The following is an 18,268-nucleotide window of genomic DNA, read 5'->3' on the forward strand; positions in this document are numbered from 1 at the left end:
TTTAATGCTATTTAAGTAGTTACTTATATGTATCATATATAATCCTATCTAGGCAAAGGTTAATATTTGGTGGGTTTTGTTGTTTTTGCTTTGCTAGGGAGGTTGGCTTTGGTTTGTGTTTTTTTTTTTTTTGTTGTTTTTGTTTTTTGTTTTTTTTTCTTTTAAGTTGCAAGCATGTCTGGTTTGGTTCTTCATGTTTCTGTCATTGTTAGTGGTATGTTTTGGTGTTGAAACTGAAGGGTCTTTTTTCTTTTAAGTTTATTTTTAATCCCATAATTCAACAGCAGATGCCCATAGCTCCTCGATAAGAATTATAGGGACAATATAACAAGAATTATGTGGCTTTTTTCTTGGTATGCCTAATTGCGGCACCACATAAATCTTAAGTAAATCATGGTATGTTTTGATCTTGATATGCTGGAGTAGGATCTGCAGTAGGATAAGCCTCATCTTAATATACCGTCTTAGTCCTAATTAGAACTGTTGAGCAAATGCATTTTTCACTCGGCTCTCTCTGTCTCTTGCTTCAGGCATGCAGGTAGAATACACTCACAAATATTTTTAAGTGTCCACAGAAGATGTTTGACTTTTGAGACGGAAATGATAACAAAAATACTATTTTAAATGCTTAATAGTATTGTAGAAATGATGTACTTGGAAATGCAGGTGTCTTATGAGATTTAAATTAGGAACCATTATGAAAAGAGAGTACAAGTGTTGGAATTTATGCTTGAAAATGGGTTTGTGGGGAAAGAGTGGGTTTTAATAAAAAAGGTAAGTAAAGAGGAAAGGCAAGATATTTGAGAAGCAGATTATTTTTTTGAGATAGGGGAAAATCCTCATTATATTTATTAAAATTATTTTATATTCTGTGTGACAGATTCAGAATTATAGTTTCTGTAGATCCTTGGCTGGAGAGAATTGAACCATTTTCTTCCAAACTTTTGAGATTTCTTGCACAGTTCTTCTGACTGAAGAAGTTGTCACAATTTTATGATGTGGATAGGCTGAGACTTTTAATAAACTACTACTGCCTTATTTACTGCCAAGCTAACAATAACAGAGTAGGGAGTTCAGGCAACAGTGCACAGCTAGGATTTAGAAAAGTTTCTTTTCTTCGTTATGCTGTTCATATTGTTCAATAACATTCCCTATTATGTAGAAAATAGGCTGATAAACATGTTTGAATGTTGAGAGTAATTTTATGTTGTATTAGAATGTTGTTTTATAATTGTAGTTTTATTTTTGATCTGCTTATTTTCATATTGAAATGCATATTAAGTCTTACTAAGAGAATTCAAATGGAATGGTTAATCTAAAGGGGTTTTTGTTGCTTTGCAGTAGTTTGTTCTTATGTCTAGTCCTTTCTTCAGTCCTAACTGTTGGTTCATTATCAGACTTGAATAATGAGTCTTTATTGGGTGAAGAAAATCTCTACTAGCTAAAAAGAACAGGATGAGGAAGCAAATGCTGGCTTTGTGATAGGTTTGTGCCTGCAACTTGAATAGTTCAGTTGTAAATCATGTTATGATGAAGTATTTACTGTAGGTATCACAAGAGACCTAGTAAGTGCTCTTCATGTTTTGTGATCCTCTTGGATAGAGGCTTCTTAATGCCAGTTGAGTGTGTTTTCACCTTCACAAAGTTTCTGGAAAAGGTGCTATAATTTGTCAAGCTGCTAAATTGGCAATAAGCACACTGCTGAATGCATAGATTAACCATGAAGGTAGTGTACTGATGTGTATTTACAGTTACTGGAATACATGTGAAGATACAGACCATAAATGAATTCTTACTTGTGTATAGCTGAAATATAGGACAAATGTAAAAAACTAAAATTAATAATTTGCCAGGTGCTTTTTTTTTTTTTGTAATCCATACTCTAATAGGCGAATTTTACAAGTCCCTGAAATCTTCACTTGTACAGGGTGTTTGCAGCTCTTTTTGCAATGGAGCATGTTTGATCTTCTGACCATGCTTAAAGGATGCTGCTTTGAAGCTGTCTGTAATTAGAGTCAGTTAAGGAAAATCCTATTTCATTGTCTTGCCATCAAGACTTCCATCTGAATAAAGACAACAGTATCTGCTGAAGAGGACTCCCTATATCTCCTCCCTTCAGTATTCTCTTGTTTCGTTTATTTCAATGGGTTTTGGACATATTCCAAACTTCTTATATAAGCTTTGGTTTGCATATTTACTCTGTGAGCCCTCTTGGCTGATTCATTTCTCCTTGTAGCAATAAATGCTGGCCTAAATCTCCCCCTTACTACTTCTATTAACAAGTTCTGACAGGCAGTACCTGCTCAAATGTATCTAAGGTGGATTAACCTTCATAGGTTAATCCAGTCAGCACAAGATATGTTTTATCTTGGCAATACACTTTGGGAACTCGTCATTCTGTCAGGCTGGTGTTCACTGTAGTGCAGAAGAAGTATGGACAAGCTGTTTCGATAGGTGAAAATGACTCTCATGCCTATGGGCATTTCAGTATTGAAATCTGTTAGATTGCTTTGTTGAATAGTATTTTAGTTTAAGGACTTATGAAGGGTGGTAGTTAGTTTATCACTTAAAATGTGTGCACTGCTAAGAGTCAGTCTAAAACAAGATTAGGTTATCAGAGGGTGAGCTTGCATGATAAGCTTCCTCGTTGTCATATGGCCAAAACTGGATATTCTGAGGAAAACAGTGTTAATCCTGACTGCATCTAGGCAAATTTGTTTACTTCTATGCAAAGGCTAGGTATTTGGAAACTCCCTCTTGCATTGCATAAGCAGTTCTTGAATCACATTTGTCAACTCAGCAGCTAGCAAATAAAAATTTTTTTATGTGGTGCCATTAACATGAGTGGTGATTTCAGAAGAAAAGTATGCACAAAATATTTCTATCTTATTTAAATAGCATATGCATTCTGGCTTCCTCTTCTGCTTTCATCTCCTTTTCCAGCTACATTCTTCAGTGGAGATAAGAGTACTAACTAGTGTATGCAAGCAAACTATCTTTGACAGTTGTATTGGAAGGTCTTGGGCAGTGCAGTTTGCTGGTTCAAGAATGTCTGTGCTTATACCTTCACTTCAGAACCCTTCAGATATGGGTTCTTTGTCACTCACAGACCTCATTGACTGTTTCGTCCTTTTTTTGTTGTTTTCCCTTCTTCCGCTCACCTCAATTTTTTCTTAATGGTGTCACTGTATCTGTTATAATAGGAAAGTATATTTTCCAGTTAATGGGAATAAATGATGACAAGAAAGAAATACCTAGTAAAATGGTTTATTTCCAATGATGTCTTAAGCAGTTGTGGGGAGCTGTAATGCATGTGCCATAGTACTTTTCTGCCTAAATACTTTCTTTTATATGAATTTAAATTGTAAAAAAATTACAAGTTTAATTGTACAAGTTTATATGATGTACAGATTTCCAGTACTGTTATTATGTCTGGAAGATCATACAACAATGGTGCTGAGAGCTTCACAGCCTGATGTATTACATAACTCTACATCAGTATGAGAAACACTGGCTGTCACGAAGAGCAGAAAATGGAGCAGGCTAATTTGCAGCTAGCCAGTCTGCAATAAGTTCAGGCCAAAGAAGCCTTGTACACAAAAGCAGAAAGAATGAGTTGCTTTAAATTTGTAAGGGAGGGGTACGATAGGAAGAATGCTGTGTATTTCACAGATTCACTGAATCATAGAACGGTTTGGGTTGGAAGGCATCTTAAAGATCATCAGTAGCTTGATTTTAGGACAAAAAGAGATGACAGATTTTTCTTTGAAGTGAGTAACTCAAAGTGAACATCAGTTTCAGAGGAGAGGCAAATGGAATAGCTAATAAAACACATGCAGAAAGAAAAAAAAAAACCTTATTCTGATATAAAACCAAGTTATTGGAAATACTGCTCACCAAGGACTGAGAAGTAATTCTAAGGATCTTTGTAAAGAAGGAATTGTTAGTTATTCACTTTGGAGGAAAAAAATAAAAGGCTTATGGGTGGTCTGCTTGGTATCACTGATCCTTGGTAGGAAGAATGATGAGTACAATGGTTAAAATAGCTTCCTGTAATTTAGGAAAGGCAAAGTGAGGGAAAAGAATAGTACTCTTTTGATGAAGTTAGGTAAATATTTAAAGCTATTTTTGAAAACTCAAAAAAACCCCAAACTTGTTAATTGGTATTCTTTCTGGTAAGCTGCAGCATAAATAGCTTGCTCTGGACCATCAGCTTGCAGTCATGTGCAGGATGACTAACTCCGTAAGTACAGGAAACATAGCTTTTATGTGCAGGTGGTCTTGTACAGCTAATACTAAAATATTCATTAAAAAAAGATGATGGATGCAATATTCTTAGGAGTCAGTGTAGAAGGATTTGGAGTTGCACCTGACAGTGAAAGGTGCCAAATAACCAATTGCGTATTTAAAACCTCTTTGTGTTTGATAAAGTATAAATGACTATGAATTGATTTTGATTGTATGTAATAAGTATAAAGTTTAATCAGCAGCATTTATTTGTTCCTTTTTAAAAAGAGCACTTGGAAACTATTCAGCCAAATCATCTGTATAAAAATTCCTTTTCTACTTCAGTTTTAAATGGAAATCAGTTAAAGGATGTCTTTCTAGATGCTTAGGAAACAACAAATCTAAACCAGGGTAATGTCATAGTAGTGAGCAGTGTCCATATACTGGAAGGCTGCTCTAAGGTCTCCCCAAAGCCTGGAGGAGGCCGGACAAACCCAACTCTCTCAGCCTGTGTTCCTAGGAGAGGTGCTCCAGCACTCTGATGGTCTTTGTGGCCCTTCTCTGGACTTGCTCCAACAGCTGCTCCACATCCTTCTTGTGTGGGGGGCCCAAAGCTGAATGCAGTACTGCAGGTGGGGTCTTACGAGAGCAGAGTAGAGAAGTGGCAAGAAAATTAAACAAAAGTGGCTCACTCTGCTTCTTGGTCACTCAGGAAGTTATGGATTACAATTGTGTAATTAATTTAGTTCAGTCTGGTTTTAGGTTAAAGGATTTGTGTTTTCTCAATGTCCAGCTGGAGACCAGTAACAAGTGGTGTCCCTCAGGGGTTGGTGTAGGGACCAATCCTGTTCAACATCTCTGTTGGTGACATGGACAGTGGGATTGAGTGTACCCTCAGCAAGTTTGCCGATGACACCCATATAAAGAAGTTCTTTACTGTGAGGGTGTTGAGGCACTGGAACATGTTGCCCAAAGCAGTGGTAAATGCTCCATCCCTGGCATTGTTCAAGGCCAGATTGAGCACACATGATTTAGTGCAAAGTGTCCTTGACCATGGCAGGTGGGTTGGAACTAGATGATTGTAAGGTCCTTTCCAACCCCAACTATTCTGTGATGCTAGTGATTTCCACAGAAGTCATCAAAGCAGGTGATAAGAACAGTTGTTGCTGGTATTTGAAATTAAGTTATGGTTTTATACACACTGAATTCAAGTTTGCAATCCCCAGAAGTGCTCGTCATCAGGAGCTTTCCTATGAGATTGAAGAGGGTCAGGGACACTGTCGTGTTAGAAAGGCAGAGAAAGCAATTTGGGGCCAGCAAGAATTGGAATATTGGACAAGAAGAAGAAGCAGAAGAATGGTGAGGAGTGGACTAACCAGCAGGACAAGAAATCAATGGAATGGATGAGGAAACAAAAGAGATCAGCCTTTAGGGGCTCTCATCTTTATTGAGGATTCTTTAATTGGAAGGATCACCTGTAGAGCTGTATCAGGTCTCTAAGAAACCTTGGGCTGATAGGAGACTTTAACAAACCAACCAATTTTTTTGTTTCTCCTTTTTTTATGTTTTTTCTTATTTTTCTTTTTATTCCCCTACCTCTTTAAGAGAGAAGATTTTGACTGAGGGTAAAGGCTTCTGTTTTAAATTTCCCTCCTTTTAAGGCATGTCAGTTGTAGTTTTCTTTAGGTGTGCATTTAAAGCAAACAGTAACAGATTAGAGAGAGAAGTGTTACTGTAAACAGCAATTACCCAGGCATTTTTACATCTAGCAAGATTTAAATTTAAGACTCATTAGTCTTAAACTAGTGGGTGTTAGATAAATAGGTTAAGCTCTGTCTCAGTGTCTGCTATTTTGTGTTTAGATACTGGCCTACAGGGTCTCATTTAAGCTGTTGGGAATGTTTCTTTAGAACAGGAGTGCTAATAGCACTACTGTTATCTTACTGCTAGCATTCATTCTGGTCTCTATCTATAGATCATGCTGTTTGCATTAATTCTCAGCCCAGCCTCTTACTGGTGTGAACGCGGCATAATTGTTAACTTAAAATGCATATTTTCTAGATTCATATAGTTTTATGTGAAGACTGGACTATGTACATTGTCACAGAGTGCATGCATTAAAACTGTGTTGAATGATTTTATACATGACATGAGCAGCCTGTTTCAGTTCTGATCCCTTAATGGAATTAAAATGAAAGCTGCTATCTAGAATGGAATTAGTCTATTAATCTCACTACTGATCTTCATTACTGAGATTTTTCCATATTAGAGAAAAAAAATTAATGCTTTTTTAGCTGTTAACAAAGATGACTGACATGTTAAAAATAAGATTTTTTTTTTTTTTTGGTTTCTTATGTCTAGACAGAATATTGCATAGAGATCTCATCTAATGCTGTTAAATGAGTGTCTGTTTTCTTCTAAGAATTTAGAATTCCATAATCTTCAGGCAAACAGGTTATTTACTTTATTGCTATGAAAACTTTAAATACAGACTTATTTTGTCCAGATCTTATATTGGTTTGTTGGAGACAAGAATTTGTTAGATGAAATAGATGTCAGTTTGTTAGGGCTCACACCCAAACTCGTAAGGAGCTGTATCTAAAAACCAAAGAAACCCCAAACCTGCATTGTTTGGCTATCAGAGCTAATAGTGCATTTCACATGTTACCGGAAGATACTGTGAGCTGGATTGGGCTGGGAAACTGCAGTAAAAGGATTTTGGGAGATGCATAAATATAATTTTCGAAACACATTTGGAGCATGCAATTTAGTAGCACTTGTGTTAATATGTGAAGGGCACATTCCTCCAGGCAGTATATTTCTCCTAGACAGCCCTTCAAAGAAGGAGAAATTGTGAATGCAGAGAAACCTACAGGTGATTCGCAGACTACACACAAGCAGTTGTTTCATTTATACTTTGTTAGTTTAGATTAAGTATAATAAAAGCCATTCAGAATTGAGGCAATACAACCCTCATTATAACTTATCAGAGGGAACACAATAAATTTATATCCAGGAGACACTGCCATCGTCTACCCGGGGTTTTAAATAACAATTATGTTCTTGTTTTTCCAGACTCAGAAGGTATCTCTGCATTGGTTATTTCAAATTAAGTCTGCAGAGGACTTTTTGTTAGGCAGGAAAAGATAGGACTTATTTTCAAATCAGCTGCATTCAGTGTATTAATATCCTTAAATTTTCTTGAGAGCTGGGGATTAATTACTGTGCAGCTCTGTGACTTCAAATGATAGAAACCTTTATTGCCTTAATGGACTGTTTGCCTTTTTTTTTTAGTTCAGATGGCTTGTGGCTTGTGGTGGCTCGGTCCTGGATTGTTTATGTGTGTTAGAAGAGGATTGTTATCCTGTTACATAGTGAATGTCCAGGGGGATTTTATAGTTCCATTCTGTCCGTGAAATAAATCACTTCTAGACCAGTATTTGCAGAATGTGAACTGGCTTGCAACAGGGGTTTGGGTATCTTTAAATTATATGGTGAAAATCTAGTGGCTCCTTCCTATTTGATTCTCAGGCTGGTAGTGAGGAGGTCTGACAGCAAGCCAAGGTTTAATGTTTAGAAATTGGTTCAAACCATGTGATTAAGCAGCAGCATTAGTTTTTTCAAGTGTAATGTGATAATGTTATGGAGGAGCGGATCACACCTCAGTGGCAGATGGTGCATGCCTGTGTGAAGTGTAATAGAGTAAAAATACATTTTGTTTTGATGTTGTATATGTTTAGTTATAGTAGCTGTCGTGGTTGGTTATGAATTTAATGTTGATTCAAGCAGGAAACTTCCAGTAAGACACCTGTTCAATTGTGCAAAGCTAAACTAAAAAGTTTTAATACTGGATGCTTGCCTTGAGAGTGTATCCCTACTTGAAATCAGTGCTAATTCCCCTATCTAATTCGTGTTTTGAATGTAGAAGTGTATTATTCATCCTGGTGTTCTCCTTTGTTATTGTTTAAAGAAAACATTGGCATTGAAGAATTGATCTTCACAATGCGCATATGGAGTGAGTTAATGATACACTGTTATGACAGTGAATTGATGTACACAGTAATTGACAGTTGAAGCTATAAAAAGTATCTGACAGCTTTCACTCTAAACCCACTCAAAACAAGCAACAACACCCTAGTATTTTCGTATCACTTTGTATATGAGAGCACAGCTGAGGTTAATTTCATTCGTAGCTATGAATGTTTAGCAGTTTTGCAAGCAAGTTCTCAGATTGCTGATTGTATCTGAAATTAAAGTGGTCAGTGATACTTCCTAATTCAACTTTGTAAAGCAGTGAGGAACAAAATAAATGCAGAAGGAAGTCAAAGGTTCATAATAGCAATTGTTAGCTGGAAAGTTATGTCTGTACACGTGTGTGTGTAAAAATGGCATTTGATAATAGATTTAAGTGTTGCTTAACTTGCGCTTCTCAATTCTGCCCTGGAAGGAAAGGGAACTCGGGAATTTGCATACCCTAACAATGACTTGGCTGGTGGAGTAAGATCTGTATACAATTATAGGAACTATTTGCTGTTAGTTTCTACTATTTTTGGGAAAAAAAAATTAATTCGAAGTCTCCATTATGCTATAAAATTGTGTTTCTGAAAAATGGAAAATGTAAAAGATTCATCTACCTCCTACTAGCTATTTTCTAACCTATTTCAGACTACTAAGTGGTTATTTGTTCTAACAATTAGTATTTTATGCATAATTCGATAAATTCAGACAGCCTCTGGGGAGACTTTATAGCAGTCTTCCAATACCTAAACGGGTCTGACAAGAAGTCTGGAAGGGGACTTTTTACAAGGGCATATAGGGATAGGGCAAGGGGGAATGGCTCTAAACTGGAAGAGGGTAGATTTAGATTAGATATTCGAAAGAAATTCTTTAGCATGAGGGTGATGAGACACTGGAACAGGTTGCCCAGAGAAGTTGTGGCTGCCCCATCCCTGGCAGTTTTAAGGCTAGGCTGGATGAGGCTTTGAGCAACCTGATCTAGTGTCCCTGCCCATAGCAGCAGGGTTGAAACAAGATGTTCTTTAAGGTCCCTTCCACCCTTAACCATTCTGTGATACTTTGATAAACCCTCAGCTGGTTAGCAGCTCAAACTGTGTTCCAGAATGCCCTGGAGTAGCCAGCAGCAATAAAAGGCCACAGGCACAAGAGAAATTCATGAATTTAGAGTGCCACAAACATTCACAGACTCTGTTAAATTTGCAGTCTGAATTCTGTCTGTGCCTACGTTTCTGATGCAGCATATATCTACAGCCTTCTGTACTTTAATATTCTGAAACAGCTCTATGATCCGATTTTATGCACAAACTGTTACATAACTGACAAAAAAGTGCCTGATACAGGAGGTATGTTGAGGGTGTCTCTGTCTACCTAAGCTTTAAATGGAGACAAATATACCACCTTTATTGTTCTTATTAATGAGATGTAAGTAATAGCTTGTTCATCTGGGATGTTGAGAAGCTATACTTAAATGTTGTCCAAGAGGACTTGAATCTCAGGTAATTTGTGTATTAGGACAGGAGTGCACACTCTGACAATCTTGGAGCCATTCAGGTGGGTGACTCATCCTGGGACTTGTTTGATTAAGTTTCACAAGTTGGTATACAATTAGATATTGTGCCAAACATCTTTGCTTTCTGTCATGCTTGGTAGCCATAGTCACTTCAGTATCTATATCACTACTGTCTTCCTCATACTAAACAGTTAACAGGTTATCTGTGTGAGTCAGCATCTACTTAGTGCAATATTTAGCCAATCACTTCTTGCTCATAGAAGTGTGGGTGTTGGGTGACACCAGCATTTTATACACACCCATGGTCCCTGTAAGATATAGTGCCATATTTCTTAAGTACAGTGCAAATAAAATGAGATATGTCCCTCCCTAAAGTATTTAAATATCAAATAAAGAATGTGGGTGTGGTGAAGTAGAGAAGGGAAAAGGGTTTACATGTAGGCAGTAGGGAAAAAGAGGTAAGGGTCATCATACAAGTTAATGACATATTTAATTTAATTCAAATGTGGCCTTTCTAGAAATAGTGGTATACACTCTGGTGTAGTTCAGTGTGTTTGTGACTGGGTTTCATGTTTTTAATTACAAATCTGATTACTGATTAAACTGGTGTATTCCGTCACTTAAGTATTCGTATTATCTTAGTCATTTGTTTACCAATTTTTCCACATTCCTCTTTCCCATCAACAGTCTCTTTTGTGCTGCTTTGGAAGAAAGCAAGCTGAGGTCTTAGCACATTTGTTGTGGCTAACAATAATAAGCCTGGAAAAGCTCTGACCATTTGGAGCTGTCACTGTCTAGGATTTGTGTACTGATTGGGAACTCTTTTAAGAACAGAGAGGATGAGGGGAAAGGGTGAAAAGGAAGGGTGTTGCATAGAAGCAAAGGGTGAGGGCACCAGATCTAGATAGTTTTTATAATGGATTTGCAGCCTCTCTTTTTATCTTGAGTGCTCAAGTCACATTGTTTGTGGTGTTAATTGTGAGGTAGGTATGTCCAGTCTTCTCTAAAATTGTCAATTCTGTAGTCGCAGTGGAAATCTTTGAAATGGCTGAAGCTTGAGGTTTTGTGGTGTGGGTTTTTTGTGTTGTTTGGGGTTTTTTTAATTTTTTAATTCCTACATTGAGTCGTGTTCCTTGTGTTACCACTAACAACAGCTTCCTCAGGGTTAACTAGACCTCCATGTGTAGCTTGACTCAGCTACTCACTTCCACTCAGTAAGTTAGCAGAAATGTCACTTAGAGAAAAGTAGCTTGGTAAAGAATTGTGACAGTGCATGTGATACAGACTGTTGCTGTTCTGAGACATGCTGGTGGGTCCCTAAGTGTGGTTTGTGAGGTCAAGGTAAGTGGTCCAGGAAGCTGTGTCTGATTGATCAAAGCCCATAGGTACTTTTCTGCTGTGCATGGTTTTGCTAGTAGAATTACTAGCAACAGTATAGTAACAATTCAATCCTCCTAACCTTTACTGTTCTGCAAAGCAATCTTGTTTTATGGAAATCAATAATTTGCAAGCCTGTGAGCACTGGATCTACTTGGGTGAATGTATTTGTTACCTCCTGTAAAATAGAAATAATAGAAATAATTTCCAATTAAATAGTGATTTCTCTAATTTCATTTCCATCCATTCATATAAGCCATCTTGATTCTAAAAGGGGATCTTCCTGGTACTTTTATTTTCAGGGCAGTAAAAGATACTGGAATTACTGTAAGATGAAGCATTGTATACCATGAATTCATGAATGATTGAATCAGTGTGTGATTATTCAGCTGCTTTAGTAAAATTTGGAAAAAGAGTATCTCAAACAGCAATTACATTGACTAGGAAATTTTTCTAGAGTGAAGGCTCAGACACATGCATCTCCATGGTTCATGAAAAGCACTAAATCTCAACTTGTAGCTTTTGACTTTGATCTAATGTTGAAGTTGGCCCTAATGTGGTAGTGTTGTTGGTAGGTTGGACCACATGACCTGGTGAGGTGTACTTCTAGCGTCCATCACTGTGCAATTCTAATTACTTGGGACAAACACTGGACAGTCGTGCTATGTCTTGCTACTTTTAGGAGGAATATTGGGTGTAAAGGTAATTAAAAATCGCAATATGATTACTGACCTGGAACAGCTGGGCCTTCTGATGGTGTTGTAGATGTAATTGTCTTTGCTTAATGACAATATTACATTTAATTCCTGTTGAAGAAAAACTTCAGCACTTACATGCTAAGGCTTATGTTTTGACAAACAGGCATCTTGATGTCTTGTGACTCCTTGCAGTTAGAAGGATTGAGAAGCAACCCCCTTCTGACACAAGTGCATTATGGCAGTTTTTGACTGATGAGATCAAACTTGGCCCCACTTGTCTTTTCTGCACTAGCTGCACTACTGTAAAGAGGGATTTTTGAATCCCAGGCAGTTTTTCTAAATTTAGCTATGTTTATTTTGTTGCAAAACCGTACTTTGCACTCGGAACACATATAGGGTGAGAGTTTTTGCAGCTGTACCCGCACAAGTGAGAGAAATAATTTTGAAATAGTTTATTTAAACTGAAGCCTAATTTGCAATCTTCAATTATACCTTGGAGAGAACCTTCTTTGACCAGCTTCCCCAAGGGACAGCAATCAACAACAAAATTCAGGAGATCTGATTTATCTGCATCTGTGCAGGTACGAATGTGTTTCTTTAACAGTCTTGTCCAAAAGTTCTGTTATGGTACTGTAAGTAATGAACAAAATTTAATATTGCTAGCCTCTGGGGATTTATTTCAGTTTTAAGATCATTAAAAATATCTTTAATAGAACTGCAGATACTCTGGCAAAACAATGAAAATCTCAGTATTAAAATATGATTCATATAGCAAGTCAGCCAGTCAGGGTTTTATGAAAAGTGCCTTTTCCATTTCATTGTTTTTAAAGTGTACCCGTATCCCTTGGCAGAACACTTGCACAACTGCAAGTACACCAAATACAGGTTATTCTGGGGCGTGCTGAAAGCAAATGTGAATCTTGTGTGCTCACGGAAAATGTGTTGTAAACTGTCCTCTTCCTGCTCTGAAGAATTCTGGTTGCCAGCAGCTGTGACAGCTTTAGTAGTAAAGAGGTAACAAATCCTCAAGTAGGTCAGTCTTACGTGTCATAGTTAACATCTTAGACTTGTCCACCCAAGACCAGTGCAGCTCCCAGAGCTTGTCAGGTTTTTGTCAGTGAGACAATACATGCAGCAGAGATTGTTTCTTTGCTCTAAACATCTGGCTTTTGTTCAGACACCAAAGTAATGAGAAGCTGGGAGGCATGGTGACAGCATCTGCTTCCAGGAAAAACAGGATGCTCTCTTTCTTGAGAATGGTCTCTGAATTGTTTGTGTCTTCTTGGTCCTCTGCTCTTGTCCCTCCATGTTCCTCAGTGGGGGAGTCCAAGATTAACTAAACTGCTTGTGATCTGCAGACCTTCCTACTTTGTGTGAAATGTCTATTTGATTTCAAAAGGTATGCTACCTAGAGATAAATATTTTGCCATCTGTATTTATCTTTGTTGATCTTTTATTTCCTCAGTCAAGATCATATGTTACTCTTTTCAAATCTAGCACACTGCAGGGCATAAATTTCTCACCTATGTAGTAGACTGTGTTTGAATAAGAATCTTGCCAGTCACCACCGACAGTAAAATGTCTTTATTATTGTTGTGTTATAAATAATTATGTGCATCTCTATATGCTCCCCAGTGCTTAATAACAATATTCTGCATATCCTCCTTCAGGCAAAACCTATTTCACTCAGGACAGTGATACTGATTATCCATGCAGTTGCACTTCCTTGGTCTGCTTCGGAGTCCCTCATCTTCCTGGTCCCTGTTCCAAAAGGGAAAAAATACAACTAATCTTATTGCCCCTAAATTGTTCATGGTTTACAGGATAGATTTTAGTACTGCAGGATGGGATCTGTTTCTGCATCATATGTGTCTCTGGTGTGGATAATCTTAATCAGTCTAAAGTCTTTTTAGCTAAACATGCTTTCTAACTGAATGTAGTGTATGTTTAAAGGCAAGCATAGGTAATCTGGCCCCTGCAATACTCTTCTGGAATTATTTTAAGGAAATAACTCACTGTTTACACTGTTTTCAGTATATAAAATGGAGGATGGTTGCCACAGGCCAAAGGCTGCCTGAAATATCTCTGAAGTAAGCAATTTTTAAGATATTTATTTCCAACCTTTCCTTAAATGAGGAAATTAAGAGCTTAAGTGTTGTGGTTTCACTGCAGTTTTTGGTGTTTTTTTTTCTTTTTTTTTTTTTTGGTAAAACAGCCTGAAGAAAGTAAAAATATCTTGTGGGTTATTCACTGTCATTCAGTGTACTGAAGTATAACCCTATTTCCTGATCTCTCATGCGAAAGTTTGCTACTAGTATTTCAGTACCTGTTGAAAGTCTTCCAATAAGCAATTGAAAGTATGACAAGGATATAAGGTAAAATATATTTGTGTGAAAATTATAGTAAGAAAGAAGTTTATTGGGTCAGTTGTAGGCCCCATCTAAAGTCATAGGTTCATCATAGAATGGTTTGGGTTGGAAGGGACCTTAAAAATCTAGTTCCAACCCCCCTGCCATTGGCAGGGACACCTTCCACTACACCAAGTTGCTCAAAGCCCCATCCGACCTGGCCTTGAACACTGCCAGGGATGGGGCAGCCACAGCTTCTCTGGGCAACAGGTTCCGATGTCTCACTACCCTCACAGGGAAGAATTTTTCCCAAATATCTAATCTAAATCTCCTCTCAGTCAGCTTAAAGCTATTCCTTTTGGTCCTATCCCTACATGTGCTTGGATGATGTCCCTCTCCAGATTTCTTGTAGGCTCCTTTTAGGTACTGGAAGGCTGCTCTAATGTCTCCCCAGAGCCTTGTCCAGGCTGAACAACCCCACCTCTCTCAGCAGGTCTTCACAGAGAGGTGCTCCAGCCCTCTGAGCATCTTCATAGCCTCCTCTGTACCTCTTCCTGCAGCTCTATATCCTCCTTGTGTTGGAGGCCCCAGAGCTGGAGGTGGTACTACAGGTGAGGTCTCATGAGAGTGAAGTAGAGGGGAGAATCACCTTCTTTGACCTGCTGGACACGCTCCTTTTGATGCAGCCCAGCACACAGTTGGCTTCCTGGGCTGTGAGTGCACACTGCTGGCTCATGTTGCACTTCTCATCAATCAACACCCCCAAATCCTTCTCCTCAGGGCTGCTCTCAAGCTATTCTATGCCCAGCCTGTAGCTGTGCTTGTTCTCACAGGCCCACCTCTCGAGCCTGTGAGAGGCTTCAGACCTGACAAGGTCCCTCTGGATGCCATTACTTCCCTCCAGTGTGTCAACTGAACCACACAGCTTGGTGTCATTGGCAGATGTGCTGCAGGTGCATCAATCCCACTGCCCATGTCAGTGACAAAGATGTTAAAACAGCACCAACTGAGGAACACCAGTTGCTGTCTCCCCTTGGTCAAGCCATTGACCCTACCTCTCTGTATGTGGCCATCCACATCACATCCTTATCCACTGAGTGGTCCATCGGTTAAATCCATGCCTCTCCAGTTTTGAGGCAAGGATTTCATAGGGAATAGACCAGTCAGTCTCATCTCTGTGCCTGGCAAAATCTTGGAGCACATTCTCCTGGAAGGCATGCTAAGGCATATGAAAAACAACAAGGCGTTTGGTGACAGCCAGCATGGCTTCTACTAAGGGGTAATCCTGCCTGACCAATTTGATGACGTACTGTGATGATGCTATGGAACTGATGGACAGGGGTAGAGCAGTTGATGTCATCTACCTGGACTTGTGCAAAACGTTTGACACAGTCCTGCATGACATCCTTGTCTGTAAATTGGAGAGACATCAATTTGATGGATGGACCACTCAGTGGATATAGAACTGGCTGGGTGGCCGCACACAAAAAGTTGTGGTAAATGCCTCAATGTCCAACTGGAGACCAGTAACGAGTGGTGTCCCTCAGGGATTGGTGCTGGGACCGGTCTTGTTCAACATCTTTGTCGGTGACATGGACAGTGGGATTGAGTGTGCCCTCAGCAAGTTTGCCGATGGCACCAAGCTGTGTGGTTCGGTTGATACGCTGGAGGGAAGGAATGCCATCCAGAGGGACCTTGACACGCTTGTGAGGTGGGCTGATGCCAACCTTATGAAGCTTAACCATGCCAAGTGCAAGGTCCTGCACCTGGGTCAGAGCAATCCCAGGCACAGCTACAGGTTGGGCAGAGAAGAGATTCAGAGCAGTCCTGCAGAGAAGGACTTGGGGGTGTTGGGTGATGAGAAAATGAGCATGAGCCGGCTTCAGTGTGCGCTTGCAGCCCAGAAAGCCAGCCGTATCCTGGGCTGCATCAAAAGGAGCGTGACCAGCAGGTCAAAGGAGGTGATCCTGCCCCTCTGCTCTCATGAGACCTCACTTGGAGTATTGTGTACAGTTCTGGTGTCCTCAACATAAAAAGGATATGGAACTGTTGGAACAAGTCCAGTTGGAAAGGACCTTAAGATCATCTAGTTCCAACCCCCCTGCCATGGGCAGGGACACCTCACACTAAACCATGTCACCCAAGGCTCTGTCCAACCTGGCCTTGAACACTGCCAGGGATGGAGCATTCACAGCTTTCTTGGGCAACCCATTCCATGCCTCACCACCCTTACAGTAAAGAACTTCTTCCTTATATCCAATCTAAACTTCCCCTATTTAAGTTTTAATCCGTTACCCCTTGTCCTACCACTGCAGTCCCTAATGAAGAGTCCCTCCCTAGCATCTTTGTAGGCCCCCTTCAGATACTGGAAGGCTGCTATGAGGTCTCCACGCAGCCTTCTCTTCTCCAGGCTGAACAGCCCCAACTTTCTCAGCCTATCTTCATAGGGAAACATTCTCCAGTCCCCTGATAATGCTCGTGGCCCTTCTCTGGACTTGTCCCAACAGTTCCATATCCTTTTTATGTTGAGGACACCAGAACTGTACACAATACTACAAGTGAAGTCTCACGAGAGCAGTACTACCAGATGTTTAGACCACACACTTACGTCTTCTCTTCTGGTACAGATTTAAGATTTTTCTGACTCAGTGTCACAGTTGCAAGTGGCATTAAGGTAACGTTGGTTGCAGAGTGCTCATTATTCTTGTCTGATTCTGTAACTGTTGTCTTTTGTTCAGTGTACAGCTGCTGAATTTCCAAAGCACAATGACCTGAAATATCTAGTTGGTAGTGTGTATTCCTCCCTTTATGCACACACATCCAACTTACTGTGGTTTTTTTAATCCTGTATATTATTTCTTCTGGATGGTTGGGAACAGATGAGTTCCTTGTGCTAGGTTTGGAAGTCTGCAAACAGTTCATGATTTGGTAATGGCTCGCTACAAATGTATTTTATTCTTCTGGGCATTTCAACAGAGGCAGCCTAACAGGTGTCAGGAAATGATGCAAGAGTAATCCCTTTTTGTTTATTGATTTCATTATTATTATTATGGGGCTAACTATTTCTTAGATCTTTTTTCTAGTCTGAATGCTCTGCCTTCAAATTATTGACCTTATGCCTTTTTCTTTCAGAGGCACAATCACCTTCCTGTCCCACTGTCAGATCCAGCCCTGCGCTATCGTACTCTCTGGATTAATTCTGTTTATGCTAGCTGAGCTATTGCAAGCTTGCGTTTCTTCTGTTTGTGAACAGTGCCTCTGAATACCTTTTGTAAAGATTAAATAATTTTTTATTAGGAGCAAAGCACTGTGGAAAAGGAAAGAAGCAGCATGCTGCCAGTTTGACAGACTCTCCTGATAACCCAGGTTTCAGAACCTGGTTTGATCCTTGCTATCTTTCTTGATCTTTTTAAATGTCTTGAGTGCTGCTGTTCTGTATTTCTGAGGCTAGCTAGATTTACAGAGGGTTTTGTTTTTTTTTTTTCAGGAGGAAACTTGAAAGGCTTGAAGCTTTAATGTTACCTTTACCTGTATTATTATTTTTTCTCCTTGCTATTTGCATGTTCTGATTGTCCTTCTGTTGACAATAAACAAATAGATTTATGTGTAGTATAGTGCATTGGAATCCATTTGGAATAAATGCAGAAGCTGGCAGCAGTGACTCCTGAATTAGGAATATGACATGTAATGTGAAAGTTTGTTATGTCACAGTCCTGCTGCAGCAGTCCTGACTTTGGATGGAGTTCATTGTTCTGTGATTGTACTACTGCTTGTTTCTTATCACAAACCAAGGAACTTTCAGTCATCCTTAAACAATTCTGATTTTTGGGGAAGCATTTATGTTTATATGATGGTCTGATTCTGCTTTTAATAGGAAAAAAATACAGTTCCCTTTATAGGTAAATCCATTGAATGAAGCTACTACCTGTGCTTTCTACTGTTTAATTTTTTTTTTTTTCCTAGTTACTACAAATCTGACAGATTATACCCTCTCTGATTCAGCTTCTTACCTGTTCTACATGACTTCATGCTCATGTTAGATGATCTGTCTGACCATAGTGGCATTTAATCTCGCTGAAGATATGTTCTAC

The 18,268-nt window shown here is 39.1% G+C and overlaps 1 protein-coding gene across 9 annotated transcripts in view; it reads left to right on the plus strand.

Moving 5' to 3' along the window:
- Window positions 1-18,268, plus strand: part of ERBIN (erbb2 interacting protein) — a 114,449-nt gene that overhangs the window by 21,704 nt on the left and 74,477 nt on the right. The gene's annotated exons all lie outside the window — the stretch shown is intronic.

This window comes from Pezoporus occidentalis, unplaced genomic scaffold (genome assembly GCF_034315485.1).
Source record: "Pezoporus occidentalis ecotype Australia unplaced genomic scaffold, CSIRO_AGI_Poc_V1 ctg16, whole genome shotgun sequence".
In the NCBI taxonomy this organism is placed as follows: domain Eukaryota; kingdom Metazoa; phylum Chordata; class Aves; order Psittaciformes; family Psittacidae; genus Pezoporus; species Pezoporus occidentalis.